Source organism: Adiantum capillus-veneris, chromosome 15 (genome assembly GCF_014529385.1).
Source record: "Adiantum capillus-veneris isolate H3 chromosome 15, ASM1452938v2, whole genome shotgun sequence".
Classification (NCBI taxonomy): domain Eukaryota; kingdom Viridiplantae; phylum Streptophyta; class Polypodiopsida; order Polypodiales; family Pteridaceae; genus Adiantum; species Adiantum capillus-veneris.
This window is the reverse complement of record NC_140945.1, coordinates 27,769,370-27,787,380: the sequence shown is the minus strand read 5'-3', so window position 1 is coordinate 27,787,380 and position 18,011 is coordinate 27,769,370. Positions and strand designations below refer to the sequence as shown.

At 48.1% G+C, this 18,011-nt stretch overlaps 1 protein-coding gene across 1 annotated transcript in view; it reads left to right on the top strand.

The window, feature by feature from the left end:
* LOC147440428 (ABC transporter A family member 2-like) overlaps positions 1 to 16,026 on the top strand; it is a 65,908-nt gene extending 49,882 nt beyond the window's left edge. Inside the window, exons 9-10 of the mRNA XM_086530165.1 lie at positions 15,770 to 15,887; positions 15,995 to 16,026. The gene's annotated coding sequence lies outside the window, so the exon portion shown is untranslated. The remainder of the gene's footprint in view (positions 1 to 15,769; positions 15,888 to 15,994) is intronic.
* Positions 16,027 to 18,011: the final 1,985 nt, after the last annotated feature.

Below are 18,011 nucleotides of genomic sequence, written 5' to 3'. Positions count from 1 at the left end.
TCTTGAGCAGGCAGCCATGGAGGAGCTGACAAGCGTGCTAAGAAATTTCCCACTTTCAAAGGACTCTCCACAGAGGATGCAGACGGCCATGCTAGGAGGTTTGTATCCCTTTGCAGGGGTCGTGGCCTCAATAGAGAAGACGTCTACCTAGTGCTCTTACCGTTAACCTTGGATGGCTTAGCAGATAAATGGTACCGACAGTTTGCTGAGAGATTTTCAAGAAAGGGTTTTGGATGAGTTGGAAAACCTAGTGCTTCAGCCAGATGAGAGTTTTGTGGAACTCATGACAAGAACAAAGTCTCTGGTCGCCAAGCTTTCCCATGAACCAAGAGAATTCATGGTCAAGAAGTGGGTGGAGAAGGCTCTCCCAAGACTTCTCAGCTCTGGAGGAGTTTGTCGCTATTCAACGCCACTCCTCAAGTAGAGACTACCTCAATACTCATAGAAAATGCATCTAACCCCTTGATTTCTTTACGCAGGGAACTAGAAGCACTGAAGTTACAATGAGCTCTTCAAGAGGAGAGATCCTTCTCTCTTCGATTTGAGACCTTCACATCAAGAGGCTTTGGACCAGATCAAGCAGGAGTTAGAAGAGCTCAGGGCTCAGCAGGAGTCTAAGGCTGTGGTCTGGTGTAACTCATGTCGTTCTCCAGGGCATCCTCCACATGAATACTCCCTTCAGGCTTATTGCCACCTTTGTGAAAAATCTGGACATGAAGACAAGGATTGCTACTACCTAAAGGGATTGCGGAAACTACAACAGAGCCTTGCTCTTACTCTTCGATAAGGGTTGGCACGTGCATCCAACATGGTTTCCCCCTATGGCCATCCAAACTACATGCCACCGTTGCTGACTACACCTCCTATGCAAGGTATGTGTCACAAACTACTGACGTGTCAAAGACACTGAATACCCGGCGGGCCCTAACCCTCGCCAACTTGCAAATCCCAACCGAGGATCCTAAACCCTAGAAGTGGCAGAAGAAGAAGTTCTCACCAACTTACAGTTCCTGGCTGAGTGGACCCAATGATTAAAAGTCTTTCCAACTTATAGGACCCCGTCCAATGGGGCCTAAAATGATGAAGACACACACACACACAATTTCTTGCGTAGCAAAGTGATGACGTGGCAGGCAACAATACGGACGCTCGCATTCTACGCTAACATGTTGACGTGGCCTGCATCACGAATTTTCGTAATTTATGCTGCTAACGTGGCAACGTACGGGCACATCTGCGTTTGCGCTGCTGGTTGTTGACGTGGCATTGTACGGACAGATCCGCATTTTGCGCTGCTGGTTGCTGACGTGGCAGTTGTACGGATTCCCTACATTTATGCTGGCAGCTTTTTAGGGGACCAAATGCTTTTAAGTTGATGCTTTTCATTTACTGCTTTTGAATGGCCAGGGGCCTTTAAATACGGTCTGGGGTCTCTTCACTGGCATTCTCGTAGGAGCAGAAGCAGAGCAAGAGCCCCAGCAGTTGTACTGAGTTGAAGCAATATAAAGAAATACTGAAAGGGGCACCATTGTTTGGGGCCACCTGCTCTCCCTTGGGGTGGAACTCCGTCACTCTGTGTCTCATGTGTTGTGCATCTCTTTCCATTTAGTTGTTTGAAGTGCTTAAAGTTTGTTCCGTTGGCAGGTGGTGCCTACCCGTGATAGTGGTAGCAAAGCTCCAATTGTGTGCTTTTCTGAAAGCAATCGGTTCTTCAAAGAGCAAATGGAGCAAGATGGCGCTTCTAGATTTTACACGAAATTTTTTTCCCTTTGTGGGAGAGAAAGATTCGAGCAAAGATTTACAATCTTTGCAGCAGTTTGACATGGGGAATTACTCGAAAAAATCAAAGATTTTTCGAGCCACCACTTCTGTTAGTGATAGTGCCATGCAATGGTGGATGTCTTTAGCTACCAAGCCGCACACTCCAAGGACTTGGCAAGCTTTCAAGAAAACTTTTGCCCGAAGTTACATGCCATTTGACATCTTCCTTTGGAGTGCAGCTTCTTGCAGAGGGGTATTTTGAAATGCTTGCCACGGAGACCATGGAAGACTAAACCAAAGGTTTCTCAATGTCTAGCTTCCGTGTCTTTTTCTAGTTGGTTCCCTAGGAGGACCAATGCGAGCAATATACTATTGGACTCTCATCACCTTTATAGGAATACTGTCTCATCACCTTTATAGGAATACTGTCTGTCTAAACAAATATCGACCATGCAAGAGCTTATGGACCATGCTGTGGTTGGCTACGAGCTTATGAACGGGAAGCTCGAGTTTACTACAGAACAAACTCCAGCAAATCAAAATTCTCGGCATCAACGAACAAATCCCTGGGAATCTGAAAGTCAACCTCAAAGGCCTTGTTTGACACATTGTCAACGCAAAACCGTGCTACAGGTAGGTTGACGCTTTGAATGTTTTTAGACAGGGCATACTTACAATTCTTTTTTTTTCCGAGAAAAAGATCCTTCTATTAGTTAATGAAAGCTGCCCATAGGGCTACATCCACCTCTGCAAGAGAGGGCTACAACAAACATGATGGGGAGACTCTCCCAATGAAAAAACAGCATATATACAATGGGGCTAAATCAAGAGATGGGAGGAGGGAAAAGCCACACAGGTGGACAATAGTGCCATCTGAGCACCCCCTGGACCATGGAGTAAAACGGCCCAGGGCGCCAGAGACGAAGGAAAGCCTCGCGGCGCTCCCGCATGCGGTTGGAGCTGCCCTGTAGTCCCTCAATCTGTCCTCTGAGAGTGTGGATCAGCTCTAGCCAAAAGTCACGAACAGTCTCCGCTGGTGGTACAGGGCGAGCCTCAAAGATGCGGAAACAACGGGCCCGCCAGATGAACCAGAGAGCTAGGCCGCTGATGAGCTCCCAACACTCCACTCTCTCACTGCTCCACTCCTGTGGAGTAAGGTCTGTAGCAGGCTGAAGTGTAGGTCGACCCCCCTGTATCACTATCATCTTGCTGGTGGAAGATAGCTCAAACTGAAGTGCCGGGCCCGTGAGGGTGGACCAAGCCGCCGCCCCCCAAGTGTACTGTCGAGCCGTGGAGAGGGCAGGCATCAGCCGAAGAACTCGTAGCCACACCTGCTGGGCCGAGGGGCAGTCCCAAAGACAGTGTCGCTGACTCTCCACCAACTGGTCACAGGCTGTACATGCGGCCGAGAGACCACTATGTACAAGCCAGCTCCCTACTGCTGTGGCTCTGTGTGCAACCAACCACTGGAACAAGGTGACGCGCCTCGGCTGTCTGGAGTCCCACAGCCTCTGCCAAAAAGCTGCCAAGAACTCAACTGTGAGACCCTCCTCCTGCCAATGACGTGCTGCAGCGGGGCGGGCCTCTCTCTGTGCTGCAAGTATATGATGTTCAAGCCGAACAGTGTACTGAAAGAAAGGGACTCCTGGGCGGTCTGCAGAAGAGAATGGGTCCCTCCATAGCCACTCACCAGGATCCCACTGTACTCGTGCCAGTGGACAGCACTCCCAAGCCCATAGCCTCCAGTGTCCTGTCTCAAGAGCTGCTGGGTCAGGGTCTATGACGCAGGTCCTCCCACAGATGCCCACAACTCGGATCCTCTGGAAACAACACTCTGCTACCTGCGGGGCCTCTACTGCAACTCTCTGTAACCGTCCCCCACCCTGAAGCTCGAAGAACAGGGCTGGGACAGTCTCTGAGCAAGCCCTGACTGAAATGAGAACCTCCAGTCGTGTGAAGGCTCCCATCCACCGGGGTGCTACTGGCTCGAGAGGCGTGAGCCAATCAGCTGGAACTGACTCTGAGATGTCCTGACACATGCTCTGAACCCCTCTCATGCCTTGTAGCTGGACAACCTGCACCTCCTCTGACAAACCTGTGAACTCTAGCCAGTCACCTAGAGAGCGCGCTGGACCTGCTGCCATGGGACCCCAAGAAACATGAGGCCTACTCCCGACCAAGTGGCCTCTCTGAGTGCTAACCAAGGGGTTCCAGACGAGGGGCTGCCGTAGGCGCTCCTCCGTGCACGTCGGCTGCCGCTGCTCTAGGCCACGCCGCAATAGCTCCCAAGAACGAAGCAAACTCACAGCGAATCGATCCTCCAGTCTCCTGCTCAAACCAACTCGGCGCAACTCTGTAAAGATCCATATGGTCGAAGGTTGCCAAGGGCCTCCTGACTGAGGCACCCTGGCACGAAGCCTCTGCAACAAGAACTCCTTCCAAGGCTCCTCGCCTGGAAGAAGTCCTTTGACGACGAACTTCCCAAGAAGGGCTCTGCTCTACTGTGCTGGATCAATGATCCCAAGCCCTCCCTGAGAACAAGGAAGTGTGATGACCGACCAAGCCACCTTGGCTCGGGCAATCTGAGTGTCGCGACCAGACCAAAGGAAGTTCCTGATCAACCTCTCTACCTGGCTGATGCAAGAACTCGAGAAGATCCAGCAAGAAGTGATGTACCACATAGTCGCCAACAACACCTGGTTGGCAACTACTACTCTAACTGCCAGCGAAAGTCGTGCTGAGCTCCAATGTAACGGCTTTCTCCTGATGGACAGGAGAAGAGGAGCAATCTGCTGCTCGGGGGACAAATCCAAACCAACCTGACAACCCAAGTACCGAACTGCAGTCCCTGGAGGAATCCACCTGAAACCCTCTCCTGGCATCCAATCTGGCACAGGAGCACTACCAACTGAGAAAGCCACTGTCTTTCTCCAGTTGATCAGTGCGCCCGATGCACAGCAGAAGGTCTCCAAGGCCTACCCACATCTGTGTAAATTGGCCTCCTGGCCCTCTAAGTACAAGGCTGAGTCGTCGGCAAACTCAGCGTCCAGAAGCTCATCTCCTCGTATAGGGAGTGCTAAGCCCCTCAAACCAACCTGCTGTGACACCAAAAATCTGCTCATCGCCTCCGCATAGAACAAAAAGAGAAAGGGGGCAAGAGGACAACCCTGTCTGACCGATCGTGTGAGCATGAAGCGCTCACCTCTACCTCCTGCCAAAAGCACCTGACTGTGGGCCTGCCTGTACAAAGCTGACACCCCTCTGATCCAAGCCTCTGAGAAGCCCATCCTACGTAGCGTGCCCTCTAGAAAGTCCCAGTCAACTCTGTCGTATGCCTTCTCAAAATCGAGAAGAAGAATCACAAGGTCCTCCCCACGGAGCCGTGCAAGGGCAGAAGCCTCCCAAAAAGTGAAGATGTTGTCAAGGATACTGCGTTCCTTGACAAAACCTGTCTGAGTCCCATGTATAAGGCTCTCCAAAAGTGGCTGAATCCTCAAACTCAGAGCCTTGGCAAGAATTTTGTAGGCTGAGTTGAGAATGGTGATGGGACGCCACTGTCGAATCTCATCCAAAGAGCCACCCTCCTTTGGAATGAGGTAGATCAGGCCCTCACTCATGTGTGTAGAATGTACTGAAAGGCACTACAAAGATCTGGGCCAAGCAGGTCCCAGTACTCCAACAAGAAGGTGAAAGTCATCCCATCCTCACCTGGACAGCTACCACGAGGGAGGGCCCTGAGGGCCGTGTGCAACTCCTCAAGCTGAAGAGGTAACTCAAGCCTCTGCCGCATCTCCTCAGTCACAAGACAAGGCATCTGTGCCCAGACCTGCTCCCTGCATGCATCCTGTCTCTCTGACTCGGGCTCAGCCGACAGTAGCTTACGGTAAAAGTCAGTAGCAACTGCACGCATATCCTCTGGCTTACAGACAACTGACCCATCGGGTCTCCTCAACTGATTGACCTTGGCATGCGAGTGCCGAGGTCCCACTGTCTCAAAAAAAACACCTGTCACTCTGTCACCCACCTGAGTCCACTGAGATGCCTGTCGGTGCAAGGCAAACTCATGGCGCCTCTCCTTTGTGCAAGCAAGCTCCTGTCGAGCCTGCTGTAGCTGCTCCTCCAACCATGGACTGTCTGGATGGTGCTCCTGCATCCTCTGTAGTGAAGCAATGCCTGGTCTGAGACGCTGCTCCTCCTCTCTCGTTGCAGCCCGTCGAGCCAAAGACTCTTGGAGAAAGAAGTGGCTAAGCTGAGCTAGGCCTGAGGCCACTCTGTCTGCAGGTGGAGCCTGGCTGTCCATGCCCTCTGTCCATAGAGCCTCGACCCTCTCTCTGAGTGCTGAGTCCAACAAGACCCGCTCTGGGATGCGAAGCATCGTGCTCCCACTCCTCTGCCTGTCTGCCACTGTGAGGATCACTGGTGCATGGTCCGAGAAGGATGTCCCTGCCAGGATGCCCACTGATCCCCCCAAGTCACTGAAGTGGTCACTAGTGTAGAAGCGATCTATGCGCGATAGATTCACTCCTCCCACTCTGCGGTCCGATCTAGAGAAGGCAAGACTCTCTGGAGGCCTCACAAAGCCAGAATGCTGCCATGTATCCGAGACCCTCAACGTCATACAAAACCTCTCCCAAGCTGCTAACTCGACTCCATGCAAAGTAGCATGGCTGCCTCCGATCCTGTCAGAAGGGTCCTCCAACATGTTGAAGTCCCCTCCTACACACCACTGGTCAACCTGTGGCAAAGACTCAACAATCTGTGACCAAAACTCTGCACGAGCACTCGCCACATTGGGCGCATAGATGTTCAGGAAACCCACAAGGCTACCCTGAACCTGCATAGTAATCCACTGAGCCCTGCCTGGTACAATAATCCCTCTGCCCACAATGGCCTGCTGTAATGAGTCCGCAATAGTCATACATACCCCACCCTGGATGCCTCCAGGTCCAAAAGCAGCTGACCAAAAGGTATCATAGCGTCCACGCAAGATCTGACCACATCGCCAAATGTGGCTCTCAGACAAATGGTGCTCCTGAAGCATAAGGAGATCAATCTCTCCTCCCACAAGGCAACGCTGAAGCTCCTGACGCAATCGGCCCCGCTGTCGCTGAAACTGGGGCCCACCTAGTCCTTGCACGTTCCACGAGACGATCCTCATGGGGAGCGAGAGAGAACAGATGCTGCCGCAGCAGCAAGACGAGCTATCTTCGAAGCAGGCTTGGATGGGGAGTAATCCGCATCCGAGCGTCCTCTAGATAGGCGAGACTGCAGTGAGTGCCTGGTCCAAGCCCAAGTAGAGCGAGGCGTGCGTAAAGCAACCTCCTCTGTCCAGGAGTCCTCATGAATGAATACATAGCAAGGCAAACACTGCGTATCAGTAAAAAAGTACACCACAATGTGTCTACATCCTGCAGAATCTGGGGGTATCACCGCAAACTTGGCCAGTGGCCACAAAGTCTGCAGCAAATCTGTAATGCCAAGTTCTCCCATGTGGTGAGAGAACTCGAGAACCTGTGTGTGCAACCATCTCACCACTGAGTCGAGGGACCACTTTGTCTCAGTCCTGCCACATAGGGGGAAGGAGAAACCAACTGCTGAGTCCAAGGCCTCTGTCCCCCTAGCGGCGAGGAACAAAACGTGGACACTGAAGCAGGCTGCCTCGTGGTCTGCTGCGGAATCGCCAAGAAAACGAGTAAACCCGTAATCGAAGAAATCCCAGCGGCGTCGGAGGTCAAAGCTCGTCAAACCACGAGGGATAGCTGCAAGAGGAAAAGTTTGAATCTGCAGTGGGGGCCGCATGAAGGGCTGACCCTCTCTCGCTAGGCGACTCGTGGCGAAGGCGCTGCCAAGAGATCTCCTGGCCGCCGGCAAGGGTCCAGTCTCCTGAGCCGACTGTGGTACTGAAGCAGGAGGAGGGGGAGAAGGGGCTGGGGGGGGGCGGGGGAGAGGAGAAACGGGGTGGGGCGGCAGAGATATGGGGGGGGCGAGGTGGGGAGTGAGCGGTAGCAGAGGGCGGGGGAGGGCATGAGGAGGAGGGGAGATCGGAAGGCGGAGCGGCTGGCGAGGGTGAAGCGGAGGCGGTGGCGGTGGCGGTGGCTGGCGTAGGGGGCTCCTCCTGCTCAAGAGGACCAAAGCGGTTCCCCGTGGGAACCCACTGCTGCTGAGTAGGCACCTGGGGGCCACTCTGAGTGCCAGGCTGTCGCTGTGGCCCCTGGCTGGGGCTGAGGCTGGGGTGCAGGTCGTGGTCTCCTCCGTGGACAGGCCTTCGCTAGGTGGCCCATCTGTCTGCAAATGAAGCACTGGTTCGGGAGACCCGAGTACTCCACACTCTGTCTAAACCAACCCCCACTCACCCGAGGCAGAAGGATAACCTTCGGGAGCGTGTGGGTATCTCTGACCAAAACTCGAACTGAAGGGATGCCAGCCGCCTTGGCAGCTACTGATGCTGCCGTACGAGGTGTCTCCAGGACAGTTCCGATGGCGGAGCCAATCCTGGAGAGAAGTGGGAGGTACTCCCTCCGTAAACCCGGAAAGTAGACTGAGATAGGGATGTCCGCCTCCTCTACTAGCACATCCGAAGACGGGTCAAAACCATGTCGCCACTGTCGAAAGTGGGCGCGTGATGCTCGGATGGCCAATGGACTCATAGCTATGACCTTGGAGGCCATCTCGGAAGTCTCGAACTCAATCTGGTAGTACCCCCGTCCGAGAATCTGGACATCCAAGATCTTGCCCACCTCTGCGAGGAGGCGGGCCTGGAGAAGGTCTCGCAGCTCTCCTCTACTGGGACGAGTGCCGAGAACCTTGCAGATGACAGAAGTCGCCTGCAAGCGTTCTACCTCTGTGGCAAGGCTCGCTTGCTCTGCCGGCGTAAGAGCAAGTCGAATGGTGGGCTCAGCGGGGTCGGGCGAGGGGGCTTCATTGGAGTCCCTCTGCGGTGGAGCATGAGCCGCCATCTGTGTCTGCTACTGGTAAGGAAAAGGCGGAGGATCGTCGACGAAAGAAAGGGGGGGAAGACCTGTTGGACCGAGCACGTCGAAGGTGCTGGCGACGCCCGTCAAGCAAGAATGGAGAGGGAGAAGGCTAACGGTAAAAAGCAAGCGAGGGGGGCGGATAGTGGGAGGGGGCGGGCTGGCGAGGTTGACTGCGGGAGCTGCTTCGGGCTGGCTGGGCAGCAGGCAACAACGGGGGGTAGCGCGAGGGGGGGGGGGGGGGGGAGAGCGGGCTAAGCTGAGTAGCGGGCTGCCAGTGCAGCGGACAGCAGCAGGGGTAGTGCGAGGGGAAGGGGGTAGCGCGAGGTGGACAAGCGGGAGAGCAGCGCGAGGGAGTGAGGGAGGGCGATGGCGCAAGGGGGAGAGGTGCGAGCAGCAGCGAGCCAGGAGTTCTTATGCCACCTTATTTGATGTTTGTGTTATGCATACTTACAATTCTTGTCCTCAATGAGGCGAGACATCCTTAGAACAACCTCCAGCTCCGAGAGCAGATAGATCCCCAGGGTCACCTCCGGCTAAGAGAGCTAGGCCTGCCATTGGCCTGATATTTATGGTATTAATCTTGAAAATTCAAATGAATTGTCCAGAGCTTATGGTAAAATCAACGGCTTGAAAGTCCTTATCTTCTTTGACCCAGGAGCTACCGAGAATTTCATCCATCCTGAATTCCTCAAGCAGATGGGATTTGATTATGATTCTCAAGGTGGAGAACTTGAAGCTGAGCAAGCCACGGGGCAAACCCAAAAGGTGGTACCACTCATTGGTGCTCTTACGGTAACTATCCACCAACGATACTAAGGAAAAGCCGATTTCCACATCATGAAGTTGGGCAATTGCAACGCTCTCTTGGGCATGCCTTGGCACGACAAGAATGAGGCGACACTCTAGATCCATAACCGAACGATCACCTTGATGCAGAAGGACAAGCCAGTCATCTTCAAAGTTCGACTGTCCGAACAAAACCTTGAATAAATTTTCTACTTGCTTTGTATCTAGATACCTTTTTGAACTTTTTTTGAGAAAGTACCGTTTGAGATTTGTTTGAAATGGATTGTATCTGTTTTAAACCTGTCTTGGTGCCAATTTGAGAATTGTTTGACTCTAGTTTTCATACCGGTTTCAATGAGTTGTGATTTACTCTTGGGCGGAGTGTTAGTCCCACGCTGGATCCATCTTGCACACATGACATGACGTAAGCCAAAATCACACCCTAACATATGTAGTGAGAGGACATCAGGCTCACCTCCCAGCCATAGAGCCAATGCGGGCTCACCCTCGAGCCTGGGAGCCTGCAGCCAAGTGGGTTAGCCTCTTCCAAAAGGGTTGGTGTCCCATGCCCACACTAGTATGGGTGTGCGGATAGAGCTGCCAAGGGCCTAGAGTCCAAGTGTGGTGATCACACCAGATGTCTCATAAATGAGGCTCAAGTCCTATTTGCAGGATTTCATATTGAAAGGGCCAGGTTCACACTGACTGGGCATATTGTAGGCGCCCATCTTGATGTCTGGGGACGTAACAAAAAGTGTTATGAACCTGGCCCTTTGGACATGAAGTCCTGCAAATAGGACTTGAGCCTCATTTATGAGACATCTGGTGTGATCACCACACTTGGATCCTAGGCCCTTGGAAGCTCTACCCGCACACCCGTATTGGTGTGGGTTTAGTGGTATGGGACACAAGCCCTTGTGGCAAGAAGCTAGCCTGCTTGGCTGCAAGCTTCCAGGCTCAGGGGTGAGCCCGTACTGGCTCTATGGCTGGGAGGTGAGCCTGATTTTCGAGGACGTAACACGGAGTATCGAAGAGAAGAATTGATGTTTGATAATGTTTGAAACCTCGGAACGACGGAGACCTAGTGTCTAGGGAGTGTTTTGTTGTATGCTAAAAAAACCTCTGAACGATGCAGATCGGGTGTTTGGGGAGCGTTTAGTTGTATGCTTGAAACCTCCAAGCAACGTAGGCTGCGGTCTAGGGAGCGTTTGGTTGTATTAGTCCTCTAAGCTCATGGCTCGGACCTTTATAGGTTATTTGTAGGGGGAGTGAGGAGGTAGTCGTTGAGTAGCTTCATGCCTAAGGCCGTTTGTCTGGGAGGAGTGCTCAACGTGTAACATGCATATGTGAGCATTTGTGTGGCATTGTGATGAGTCAATCATTGAATATTCCTAGTTGGGTAAGATTTCCTAGGTATGTAATTTTAGTGCATCGAGACACCCGTTAAAAATCAGCACGGTTTTGGTGTGATTGCTAATTTTTTTGCACCAGAATATCAAGAGCTCTGATATGGAATGAGAAAACTGACCATCCCTTAGATATTTTTGAGGTAACTTGAGTTGTTTTGCAGATATACTGTAGTTGCGGACGATTACTCTTCTCTCAAGAAGGGGGAATGTCACAAACTATTGACGTGTCAAGCCACTAAAGACCCGGGCGGGACCCAACCCTAGACAACTTACAGATCTCGACCGAGGAGCCTAAACCTTAGAAGTAGCAGAAGAAGTTCTCACTAACTTACAATTTCTCGCCGAGTGGACCGAATGATAAAAAGTCTTTCAACATATAGGATCCCGTCCGATGGGGCTTAAAATTATGAAGACACATGCACACAATTTCTTGCGTAGCAAAGGCAACAGTATGGACGCTCGTATTTTACGTTGACATACTGACGTGACTACAGTACGGATTTTCGTGATTTACGCTGCTGACATTGTCGTGCTGTGACATGTACATACTGGGAACGAATGCTACAAGATCTATCTTGCACACATACGCACAATTTCTTGCGTAGCAAAGGCAACAGTTTAGACATCCGCATTTTATGTTTACATGCTGACGTGACCACAATATTGTTTTCGTGATTTATGTTGTTGACGTTGTCGTGCTGTGACACGTACATAGTGGGAACGAATGCTACAAGATCTATCTTGTAACTTTTTAGATACATAAGTATATTTCCTATAAGGTACATATGCATATCTAAGTATAATAACAAGCTTTCTATCTCATTCTATTATTTATCGCAAGAGTAACATATTCTTACTTTACCCTTAGAAAGTACTGTGGAAAAAAGCGTCAATAGCTCCGCTTCTTTAACTTGGGGCAAAAAGCATTGATTTTTATTTCTACTATCTCATTATTTTCTCACACCCTAGCTAGATCCTATATTTAGGGCAACTTTCAATATATATATATTCTATGTATTCTTCATATTTTTCTTGTATTTTTTTTTAATAGCTACTATGAAGGAATCAAATCCTAGTGGGACACTAGCTTGCATGATTTTCAAAGTTACACTTATTTTAATGCATTATTGCAAGCATGATTACAAAACTTTGTCAAAGAGCAATGTCATGCTTTCATATTGCATGAGGTGTCCATTGGAATCAAATGAAAGTCTATGCTAAGGGGACCACAAAAAGGCTTTTGCTGCCAGAAATGTATCTTATTTTGATGATTTTTTAACACAAAGTTCCAATCCAAATTGGAAAAAGTATATAAAATGGAAGTCGTAGCTAATGAGCTGAATTTTTTGCCCTTATTTTTATTTCTTTATTTGGAGCCACAATTGAGGAGCTATGATCAAAATGGTGGATCCCAGTCTTGGGCCCCAGTGTGCCCACATCATGTAGGAACAACCCATTTCAAACTTTTCCAGTTCATGTTCACATTGGCTCTTCTCTTTCTTGTTTAACCCTTGGGGGTTCCCTTCACGTATAAAAGGGGACCTCTTCTTCCTTGTAAACCATTCATGAGATGAATTCATGCGAGAGTGAGAGGATTGATGCCTAATTGTACTTAGCCATTAATATAGGCCTAAGCCTACACTTGCTCCTAGAGGAAGACTAGCCATTCTTGTAAACTATCTTTGGCAGATGAACTCTAATCAAAGGAGGTCTTGAACTTGATGCATTAATCAGAGTTGAAGTCTTCCCTCTTCTTCTCTCTCCATCATAATGGTGAATAACTCCCGAAGAGTTTGTCAAGTAAGATGTGTTTTACTTTGATATTTTGTTGGTTTTTTGTTGTTTTCTTTTTCCAACATATATCTTTAATTTCATCTCCCTTCCTAACTAAATCTATATCTCTCACTCTTAGAAAGTCATTCTCTTTACAAATTCTAGGTTCTCCTTGCTACAGGTACATCTCTCCCCGCAGTATCTTTATTGCCTACGGACAAGAATAGGGCTTGGAAGGGAAACTTCTCGTCTCTTCACTTCTCTCATATCTACATTTCTCACATACTATCTTAGATGAATAATCCACATGATATGAATTTCTGTCGCTTCCACTCTATGCGATCTATTATAATTAACGTATGGATTAGCCGTAAAATATACTTTCAACAACGTATAGTGTTTCTCTTTGGCTTACAAGGCTCAATGAAATACTTCTTTCATCGGATCCCATCATACTACCCCTTATAAACTATAACTTTTCTTTTGACGTAAGTGTAGTTATCTTGCTATGAACCAAGATGATTTGTACACACAATTAATCCCAATAACTAAACAAAACATATTTATTATGGTAAGCACAAAATTACAATTCCAAAAAACAATCCGTAGCCTGTTTGGTCGACAAAGATTGAACGCCATTAACTCATCTATTAACCCTTTCATATTACCCATGATACGATACGACCATAGCCATGATGTTTTCATCTTTGTGCTGTTTTGATATTCTCTTTTGTGTTCTTTCTTTGTGTGTGTGAGTGCAAGAGAGAAAGAGTGGGGCTTCTTTGATTTCGCTCCTTTTTAAACCCTATACTTCATGGCATCTATGGTATAACTCCTTCATATAGTTTTTGGAGTTCTCTCACAAACTCTCATAGCCAAAAGTCCTGTGTTTTCCTAGTAAGACCGCAAATTTCTCGATAACGTGGCACTGCACAGACAGATCTGTGTTTTGTGTTGCTGGTTGCTGACGTGGCAATGTACGGATTCCTTAAATTTCCGTTGGCAGCTTTTTAGAGGACCCGATGCTTTAAACTTTGATGCTTTTCATGTATTGCTTTTGAATGGCTAGGGGCCTTTAAATACGGCGTGAGGGTTTCTTCTCTAGCATTCTAGAAGGAGCGGAAGTAGAGCAAGAGTCCCAATAATTGTATAGAGTTGAAGCAATATAAAGAAATACCAAAAGAGGCGCCATCGTTTGGGGCCAATGCTCTTTTGGGGTGGAACTCAGCCACTCTGTATCTCCTGTGTCGTATATCTCTTTCCGTTTAGTTGTTTGAAGTGCTTAAAGTTTGTTCCATTTGTTCTTTTCCGTTGGCTTGTGGTGCTCTCCCGTTATTGTAATCGTGGACGATTACTCTTGTTTCAAGAACCCTAGCCAACTTGCAGATCCCGGCCGAGCAACCTAAACCCTAGAAGTGTAGATAAGAAGTTCTAATAAATACAGTTCCTTTGCCGAGTGGACCGAATGATTAAAAGTCTTTTCAACTTGTAGGACCCCGTCCAATGGGGCCTAAAATATGAACACACACACACACACACACACACACACACACACACACACACACAATTTCTTGCGTAGCAAAGTGATGACGTTGGAGGCAGCAGTACGGACACCCGCAGTCTACGCTGACATGATGATGTGGCCTGTAGTACGGATTTTCATGATTTACGCTGCTGACGTGGCACTATACGGACAGATCTGCGTTTTGTGCTGCTGGTTGCTGACGTGGCAGTTGTATGGATTTCCTAAATTTACGTTGGCAGCTTTTGAGGAGAGGAGATGCTTTTAAACTTGATGCTTTTCATGATTGATTTTGAATGGCCAGGGGCCTTTAAATACGGTCTGGGGCCCTCTTCTCTGGCTTTCTCGCAGGAGCAGAAGTAGAGCAAGAGTCCCAGCAGTTGTACTTATATGCATAAAAGTATACAGCTGCTCCTTGAGCAACGGCAAAGCAGCTCCAGGAACAACAATAACAACAGAAATATTTCGGAGGAAACACCAATTTCCTACTGTACATGGGAGGCGTGCCTACTGTCACTGGACTGGCTGGGAGAGAAAGTCCTTGAATGTAATATGGAGGGTATGGTATTTTGGAGGCAGGTGGAGTTTTTCTTTGAGAGATGCTGGACTCTATACAGGCACCCATGGTGGTATTCATTTGTTTGTATTGATTGGAACAAAGTTTACAACTGCTTTGTTAGTGACAGCAGCAGCTCTGGCAACAACAACAACAGTATTTTGGGGGAAACACCAATGTCCTTGGGCACATGGGAGGCGTGCCTACCATCACTGGATTGGCTGGGAGAGGAAACCCTTGGATGTTCTATGGAGGGTATGGGAATTTTGGAATCATGAATGAATGTGATACAATCTTGTTGGAGTGTTTTTTGGAGCTTAACTTCAATAAGAGAAAAGCTTGCAAGGGCAGGAGCAACTCCAGTGGTTCAAACGTGGTAAGTGCTTGAGAACTGCAGAGGTGGGCAACAAGTCCACAGATTGCCCTGGGAATTCCCAGCTATTCTACTGCTCGTGCTGCCCTTGGTCGCTGTTGCCACCACATGACTGCCACAGTATTAGTGCTGTATCAACATTTAGTGCCACACCAGCATTGGCCACTTCAGCTGGTGACGGCGTAGCCCTAGGATGCTGTGAAATGAAGGAGATTTAAGTCAGGTGTCGGAGGTGGGCAGTAGGACGTCACAGCTCATGGCAGGAGCTTTGAGGGAAGTCATCATGCGATCACCAAGTTGCTCTCTGCTATATGCACTTATGTCCCTACAGTGCATCCTTGTACAGCATTAAGTGATAGGATCATTTGTGCATTACCACCAGTCGCCATCCTACATACAATATTTTGACCTCAATTTTTTTTTCTGATGATCATTGTTTTGGCTCTATGATACATAGCAACCTGAGATTTGCACTTGATTTTTAGGTCAGTTTGACCTGTACATAAAAGTTTTTCCCTTTTAGGTGCTTCTTTTGAACAAAATGTAAACTGGGCGAAATGAAAAGAGAATTAGCAGTGTTTCAATTTCTGAAGCTTCGGTTTGTGCTGAATTCAGGGATTATGGATAACCATTGAAAAGGATTCACTTTTTTGCCTGCTTGGACAAAACGGGGCAGGTAAAAGCACAACAATCAGCTGCATAACGGGAGTATTGCCTATTTCAGGTGGTGATGGTATGTTTTCAGGAATTGTGAGCTTGCACAAAATGAATTACATGCTATAAGGTTATTGCTAAGTAATACATCTGCATGATTGACTGAAACACACGGGCTTCCTACAGTTTTAATTCATGGAGACTCAATAACGAGCCCGGCTGGGATGGCTCAGATAAGGAGACACATGGGTGTCTGTCCTCAGGTATTTTTTGTTCATGTGTTTACACCATGAAATCTTTTGTAATACAATGCAAATGACTAAGTTGGTTAGATCGTTGCAGTTCGATATCTTGTGGGAGAGTCTTACTGGGCTAGAACATCTTTACTTGTTTGCCTGCATCAAGGGTTTGCATCAAGCTCACATTAAACAAGTAAGGCTCTCCTTTTTTGTAATGGTAGGTGGCCTTATTATATGCTATCGAAGTTCTTGAATTGATTCTAATAGGGCCCTTTTGGGATTTGTTAAAAGCACTCTCTGGAGTTAATGGAACGAGTCAACCTACTGGAAGCAGTGCACATCAGAGCAGGAAATTACAGTGGAGGGATGAAACGAAGACTAAGTGTGGCTATTGCTTTGATTGGTGATCCAAAGATTGTATGTCTTGATGAACCGGTATGTTAGATAGTTTGAAGCACTTCTTGCTTTTAGTTCTTTCTGAAAAAGGCAAAGTAGAATGAAGGATGTGGAAAAATGTTTTTCTATACATGGGCTACACATGCATGTATAGGTTTGTGTAGATAAAATGGGGTTTAAAATGTGAACTTGCTGGAAAGAGGTTGGTAGCCCATCCTCTAGAACCCCAATGAAGATATGTTTGTGATGGCATTCCACTTTGTAGTGAGTAATTGTCACGTGGGCTAGGTTCAACTTATCTTGAGGCCTTGTCATCTCAACGCCCTTTGAATATTTAGCTCAATCTCATGTACTCAAGGCTGGGATCAATATTTGAGGAGCTTCTCAAGCCTCAATGTCCAGTATTATGTGATTCTGTGTGTTGACATACACCTACTGCACCTGCCAGAAAGAGGTATGGTAGGTACGGACTAGCACATATTGCAGAATTCCAGTGAAGTTATGTTGGTGTTGTCTACATCAATTGTAGTGAGTGGTTGTCATGCAGGCTAGCTGCAGCTTATGTTGAGAGCTTGTCAACTTAACACCCTCTTTGAAATTGAACTCGATCATGGACTCCCAAGATTGATAATATTCTTGGAGCTTCTCGATTCCCAACATCAGCCACGACATGATTGTGTGTGTGTACACCTATTGAACCTGCTAGAAAGAGGTTGGTATATATGGGCTAGCCCATACCATAAACCCCAGTGTAGATATGTGTACCAACATATGATTTAATAGTCACGTGGGCTAGGTCCAACTTATGTTGGGAGTTTGTCGTCTCAAGGCCTTGTTTGAAGCTTTACTCGTCTCATGGACTCCAAGCTTAGATGAAAATCTTCTCGATCCCAATGTTAGCAACTACTCGATTCTCTTTGTTGACTATACCTATTGACATAAGCCAAGTCGATGCCGCATGCTAAAACCCTCTCTTGATTGACCATGAAGGTGGAAGATGAGGGTCCATTCTTACATGCAGTGTTTTCAATTTCTAGGCATAAATGGCTTTGTTTGAATGCAGAATGTCGACAGTTTAGAAGGATAATATTTGCGAACTGATGAATGGACATTTTGACAAGGCAGACAACAGGCATGGACCCAGTGACAAGAAGGCATGTATGGAGTGTCATAGAAGGGGCCAAAGTTGGGCGTGCCATCATTTTGACTACTCATTCTATGGAGGAGGCTGATATTTTGGGTGACCGAATAGCAATCATGGCCAGAGGTGTGTTGCGATGCATTGGCACATCCATCAGGCTGAAATCACGTTTTGGCTCTGGATATATAATAAGTGTTACTTGGAAAAGGACATTGAGTAGCCTTGCATCTTCGAGTGGTGTAATGAGTACGAGCTTCATTCAAAATGAAGCTGTGAAAGCCTTATTTCAAGAGGTTGATGTCGTTGTCTTCTGTGCTGCTTTAATGATCATAACTTGTAGCAAGGTTTTTAAATAAATGTCCTTGCTTTTATTACTTTGAAACAGCACCTAAATGTGATTCCCAAACAAGAAAGTGTGGACTTCATC